Here is a 7383-nt window from a genome sequence, read left to right as displayed (position 1 = left end):
CAAATACAAGTAGAATTGGAAGAGATTCAAGGGCGTCAAACAGGCCATAAACATTGCGTGCTGTACTATTAAAGATAGTGGTCGTTTGTTTAATGTTCAATTTCTCTGCATTCGAGTAAAATTCGTGCATTTATCCAACCTGCAACAAATGCTGCAATGTTGGTGTGGCTCTTTCATAATCCTTTTAGCAGTGATAATAATGGGAAAGCTTTGCCGGAATTTGCCACTTTGCATTTCCATTTATTTCAACCTTCACATGCTCAATTACCTACTCACACGCCCATACACATACACACCCATATACACACACAAACATATACATATATACATACATACATACATACATATATATATATATATATATAATATATATATATATATATATATATATATATAATATATATAATTTATTTATATATTGCACGTATATGAATATACTTACAATATTTGTATATATAATTTACACATACACAATATATACACACATACACACATATATATATAGATGTATATATATAAAGATATATATATATATATTTATATATATATATATATATATATATATATATATTTATATATATATATATATGTATATATATATGTATATATTGTATATTATATATATAGTTAGAAAATTTTGATTGAAAAGGAGTTAGACAGGGAGACCCCATCTCATAAATTATTCACAGCGTGCCTAAAATAAGTTTTTAAAAATATAGACTGAAAAATTTAGGAATCAATATTAATGGGGAATACCTTAACAACTTAGGATTTTTAGATGACATAGTTGTGTATAGTGAATCATGGGAGGAATTGCAAAAGATAATAGAAGATTTTAATAGGAAAAACAGAAATGTAGGACTGAAAATTTATATGAGTAAAATAGGAAATAAGAGTTATGGACTAACCGCTAGAAATTGCTAATGAGTATACGTACTTAGGACAAACAGTAAGTATTTCCCCAGGTCACGAGACCAAAAATAAAAGAAATTGAATGGAAAGCATTTGCTTAATTTAAAAAAATGAGATTAAGTACTCCAAAAAGAAAATACTTAATCATATGGCCTTTCCAGTATTAACTTATGCATCAGAAACTTGGAGTCTTACTAAAACCTTAGAACATAAGCTAGTTAAAACGCAATGAGCTATGGAAAGAATAATGATGGGGATAACACTAAGAGACAGCAAAAGAGCAACATGGATACGAGAGCTGAATCTATCAACTAGTAAGAAAAAGAAATGGACATAGGCAGGACATTTAATGAGAATGACAGACAATAGAAGGACACTTAGAATAGCATAATGTGTCCATAGAGATTGCAAAAGTAGCAGGGAAGAACGAGATTAACGAACTAAGAACGTTTGCGGATGTGGACTTGCATAGAAAGACCATAAACAGACGCAAGTGGATGGACATTGCGTGTGTATATATGTATATATGTATATTATATATATATATATATATATATATATATATATATATATATATATATATACATATATATGTGTATATATATATATATATATATATATATATATATATATAAATAAAACGATAGCCCTGTGATATTTTCACTAATTTTACACGTAACATTTATATTTGGGTCTAGTTGATAGTAATAAGCTGTAAGTAACCCATCAATATAGAATTCCCCACTCCTGTTGCAAATCGTGTTAGCACGAATTCTGGCAGGTATGTGTACGTTGTAATATAATTTCCTTTGATTTTATGCTATTCCAAAGATATATTAATTCGGCATTAATTGGCTTTGCTGAGCTTTGTTAATACTTCCATGTAATGTGCTCTTTCTAGGGTCCTATTATTTCCTCCTCATTTTCTTGACCTCAACTGACGCTGATATCCTGTTGATTCTGGATGACTGGTGGGGGTTGTAGGTCAAGAGCACTATCCACGCACTTGCTAAACTTTAATCACGAGCTATATACACACAAACATACTCATATATATATATATATATATATATATATATATATTATATATTTATATATATACATATATATACACAGAGAGAGAGAGAGAGAGAGAGAGAGAGAGAGAGAGAGAGAGAGAGAGAGAGAGAGAGAGAGAGAGAGAGAGAAAAAAAAAAATTTACATATATACACGCTGGGCCTTGTTGAATTCATGGCATCTGATCCTTTGCTTGCATAAAAATAAGTGAAAAAGAAAATCACATTTTTTATTTAAGAGAATGACCCATGACATATAATCACATCATTATTTTAGCAAATGGAAACCTCTTGATCTATTTAAATATTAAATATTTCAGAAATATTGTGCGAGAGCCATTGGAAATAGGATCGTCGCAGACGCTCCTAGTAGGAGGGCACGTCAATTTAAATAAAGAATATAAAAGAACGCCTCTCCCAAACATCCGTGTTTGTCAGGCATCACATAAATATTTCTCATTCTTCTGGGAAATAAAAGTAGGGAAATTCTCTCCCCAACCAAAGACTCGACAGACGATTCTAAAAATACGTAGCGATAAAAAAAGGGGAGCTAACATCATCCCATCCTTCGTCCCCATACTAAGCATCAGCCTTTCCCTCCCGCGGATAACAAAGGAATGACCAACTGCGCATCGCTATGCTCCCATGTTCGGGTACGCCCAACTTAATGTCCTTACTTCCTGGATCTGCTGCAAGGGAAGGTAATGGATTTAAGGGGAGGGATTGGGGGAGACTTTTTTGGGGGTTGGGGGTGTGATGCATGATGTTGAGCATTTGTTCCCACAGGTAGTAGTTATTTGGAGCGACGATGAACGATATTATGGAGGTGTGTGAAAAGGTTAAGGTTTTCTGGGAAAGGAATTGATTTGACGGGCACAATGCACTAGTCATTGGTTCTGTATTTTGTAGGTTTATATTATATATATTTCTAGATAAAGATAAATAAATAATACAAAATTACGTGGTTAATTGGTAATACTATACTTTAAAATGCCAGTATGGTTTTAACCCAGCTTCTATTTCTTTTGGCTTTTCTTTTATGCTATTACTACTAGTTTATTAATAGAATTTATTTTTTCTTCCACTGCTAATACTACGACTATTTCTCGGTTACTGTAGCTACTCTTTATCATTTATGTGCTCTTATACGTACTACTATGGTTCAAAAGATATATTATCCACATCACATGCACTTATGGCACTTCATGCAGTATTGGAATTGTCTTCTTGCTAATACTGGAAGAATCAGGGCATAGTCCCCAAAACTATCCCGCCTATGTTGAAAAGTAGTGCTCAAGTATAGAATACCGTTTGTTTCAACTGAAAACTAAATGCTCCTTAGTTTAAAGAGAGTACTCTGAATTCTAGGTAACGCTATTGTATCATCACATTACTGTCGCCAAATGTTGAAAGAAAACGAAATCACATCATATTTCGCACAGCTCTATGATGAATGCGATCCCTATTCATTTATCCTGTACTAGATATGTCATATATTTATAGCTACATCAGAGAATAACTAGCTAATATCAAACAGTGTGTCTAAAAGATATACAGTAGATGATTTTCATTTGGTAATGAAAACCCCTTTTCCGAGATAACTATACTTTAAGGTATCAGTTTGTTTTCATGTGATTTGTTCTTTACTCTCGAACGCCGTTTTAGGTAATGTATATAATTTTTATTATATAAATCACATATAAAATATGTATATGTATTTTATATATATATATATATATGTGTGTGTGTATATATATATATATATATATATATATATATATATATATATATATATATATATATATATATATATATATATATATATATATATATAATAAACACATAATTTACGTGTGTATATATATTTCATAAATTTATATATCTATCGATCTATATCTATCTATCCATCTATCTATCTATATATATATATATATATATATATATATATATATATATATATATATATATATATATGCATACATACATACAATTAGGTGTTAATAGGATGGAAGGCCACGGGTTGGTTAGATAATATCTTTGACAGCCGTCAGTATACTTCAAGCGATGCACTGTAGGCATGACTTAGTATTCTATATAGCATCCTTTCGAACCCGTAACAGCATCTACATTTTAGCCTTCTACTTTACCACTGTTCCAGATATCTTTCTTGCTGTTCAACCGTTAAACTTTACTTCGTGGTGCTACAGCAGGATTTTCCTCAGTCTTACCAATATGGTGAATGGCATCTCGGGCACCAGCGCCAGCCCAAATGACACAAATTTAAAATTCATACATAATTCAATATGTTTACCCCAATTGGAAGTTGTTTTCAAAAAGGATATTCATATTATTTTGGGAATATCTACTATGAAGCGTGAAGTAGATGATGAATGGAGAAATATTGGTTTAAAGTCTCAAGACAGAGACAACTGGCGAAATCTAACCGAGGTCCTTTGCGTCAATAGGCGTATGAGGAGATGATGATGATGATTTAGGATTTTAAAATCATAACACTGATATGTTATTTCAGTCAGTAAATGATGTTTATCTCGTTCTTCAAGAAATCTCCTGAATCAATACGTCTTTGATTTAGAAGTAAATTGCCACTTATAATTTTGATAGTTTTTTCCCGTCTTCTTTTGTAATATTGTAGTAATTATGTGTATCGCCCACAGATATCCAATTTTCATTATTTTGTATAATCAGAGATAGTATAGGAGTTTCATATTTACTTGTCATCTGACACTCGATGGTTTATGGGTTTCCCTTGGCGGTTATGTCCTTGGTTTAAATCAACTGATTGGTGCATTTAGACTTGAGATTGTTTAAAATCAGCCTGATTATAAAGACATTAGAAATAAAAGTCGTGGACTCATGAGTGATTACCAAGGTATTATGAAAATCCAGTTTAAATATTGTAATTTATAAAATAGTAGTGCTGCCAGCCACCTTGCCATTATGTGTAAGCTGCAGAAAACCGAATTTGTCAATCACAAAAAATATCTAGTCTTCATTTAGTTTACACCTACGTAATCAGACAACCTGTTATCAATCACAATTTATCCACTAACTTGAGGAGTCAAGCACCAAACTTTACAGTAGAAGAAAGCTATTATACAGATACCAAATTTGTTAAGGACAAGACGTGAGCCATCTCATAGTCAATTCTCAAGTTTAATCTAGCTATGAAAGACATTGAATACTCATGTCAACTGAAGCCATGTTGGGAACGCTAATATCGCTTTAAAAAGTCATATATCTAATTCCGAGGACTGAAGTGATTAAACATATCATAACTATTGGTTATGAATCTGTAAGAATTTATCTTTGTTTTGTCTTCATTGATGAGCCTCATCTTCGTGGAAGATATACGGTGATAATATCTTCTGGAATCTGATGTTTCTGCTCTCTAGACGTCAATCTTTAGATTTGTATGGAAATGTAGTTGAGGGGCGTTTCTTTCTGGCCTCAGTTCAGAAAGGAAGGTGTTGTTCAGAGAACATTTGGCATAAAAAAGACAGACCAATAAATTAGATTGTCCCTAAAGTGGTCATAAGTAAAGCCAGATTACTAAGCCTTCCTCTACATCTTTTACTGCACTTGACTTTCTTATTCTCATCCTAATTTTCTTGCCAGATTATTATCTCCATTGTAGCCCCATTTAACCTTTTTCTCGAATTTTCATCCTATTTAAATAATTACTGCTTTCTCTCCTTATCCTGACTTTTCCTGCCCGATGATTATCTCCACTTAACTGTTTCTCGAATTTTCATCATCTCCTCTATATAATAAAGAGAAAGTGTAGCTATTTATTTTTTTCCGGCACGCTCAGCTGCATTGCAGATGTATAATTACTTTGTCTCTTCCCGTCCCTCGGGTAGGGTGAGAGAATAGTCATACCTTTTGAGATGGAGTGCCCCGAGAGGTAACCACAACTGCCGTGTTATTGTTACGGAAAGGGTGGGAAAGGTTGAATCTATATGTTCATATCTGTCTAAATATTTAGCCGTCATTTTGGACGTGTCTCGTACTCTAGTATTTAGACAATCTCTGTGTATTCAACTCCTGTCCTTTCCTTTTGCATGTGTCCTGCATCCTAAGACCTTGACAAGACCACTTACAGCCTCCTGGGAACGTGTCGAAAGGCCGTGAAAGTGGCACTAACATAGGCACAATTACTGGCACCCTTACCAGGCTATTGCATGCAGAAATGCCATTGCGTCATACGAGGAAATTCATGCCACAAAAAAGATAATGTTATGTCTGTTATCAGATGTGAAGTGCCTTGATGGAACTTGAAGGTTGTTTAAAATATGTGTGATATTAAACTTTATAAACGTTCGAGATCATTGTCGTTCCCAGGGGATATATTGTATGTGTTAGATACAATGAGGATACAGAGGGAGTTGGATCGAGAGTTTATTTGTTTATTTATTGGTTTGTAAATTAATTTATTTTTATCTTTGTTTATATCTTATTGTTAGCATCCTCTCTATGTACGCCCATTTTGCTATGTTTTTCACCCGTATGTGTAAAGGCATTATTATTATTATATATTATTATTATTATTATTATTATTATTATTATTATTATTATTATTGTAGCTGTCATTAATTGTTGCTATTGTTCGGGATATTTTTTTTTATTCATAAGTTTTCCTGCTTTTCCAGTTTTGTACGTTGCTGTGTGATCTCTCTCCTTGATGAAAATCGTACTATAACAATTAATTTGAATTAGCTATTAATAGAATCTTCATGGTAAGAGATATTATAACAATTTGAATTAGCTTTTAATAAACTCTTCATAGTAATTAATATTACAACAATTAGTATGAGTTAGCTATTTGATAAACCCTTCAATCCAATTGTTATCCGTTGATAAGCCCTTGTTAGAAACAGACCTCAATATGTGATGGATATTTAAGTTACCCAGCAGCCCTGTAACCATTGGGGATGGTGTCTGCCGCGTTTTGAATACCTGGAAACCAAAATATCTTTCGCCCTTCAGGTTGTATTACAGCAGGGTGATATATAACGAAATGTTGAAGAGAAATACGGTATACAGTATTCAGTAGGCCCATGATCTACCTGAATATTAAAAAAAAAAATAGTTTAGCGCAGGAAAATAACTATAATTTAAAAGTAAATGCTTCGGTTATATATCAGGTTTTTAGGCTATAAATATACCAAGGGTTCTCAAGAATGAGAAATTTGAAATTTTAAGATAAAGGAAAGGAAATATATCAATGTGAGTAAATATTACTACCACGTTGATAACAAATACCAGAGCTACCTTCGCTATTCCAAACATTTCCTCTTTGCAGTAAAAGGAATGATAACTTTAATGATTTCAATAATTTAATAAAGACGACGACAATGATGATTATGATGACAATGATGATGAAGACCACGACAA

The sequence above is a fragment of the Palaemon carinicauda genome, chromosome 24, assembly GCF_036898095.1.
Source record: "Palaemon carinicauda isolate YSFRI2023 chromosome 24, ASM3689809v2, whole genome shotgun sequence".
NCBI lineage: Eukaryota > Metazoa > Arthropoda > Malacostraca > Decapoda > Palaemonidae > Palaemon > Palaemon carinicauda.
This window is presented reverse-complemented; position numbering follows the sequence as displayed.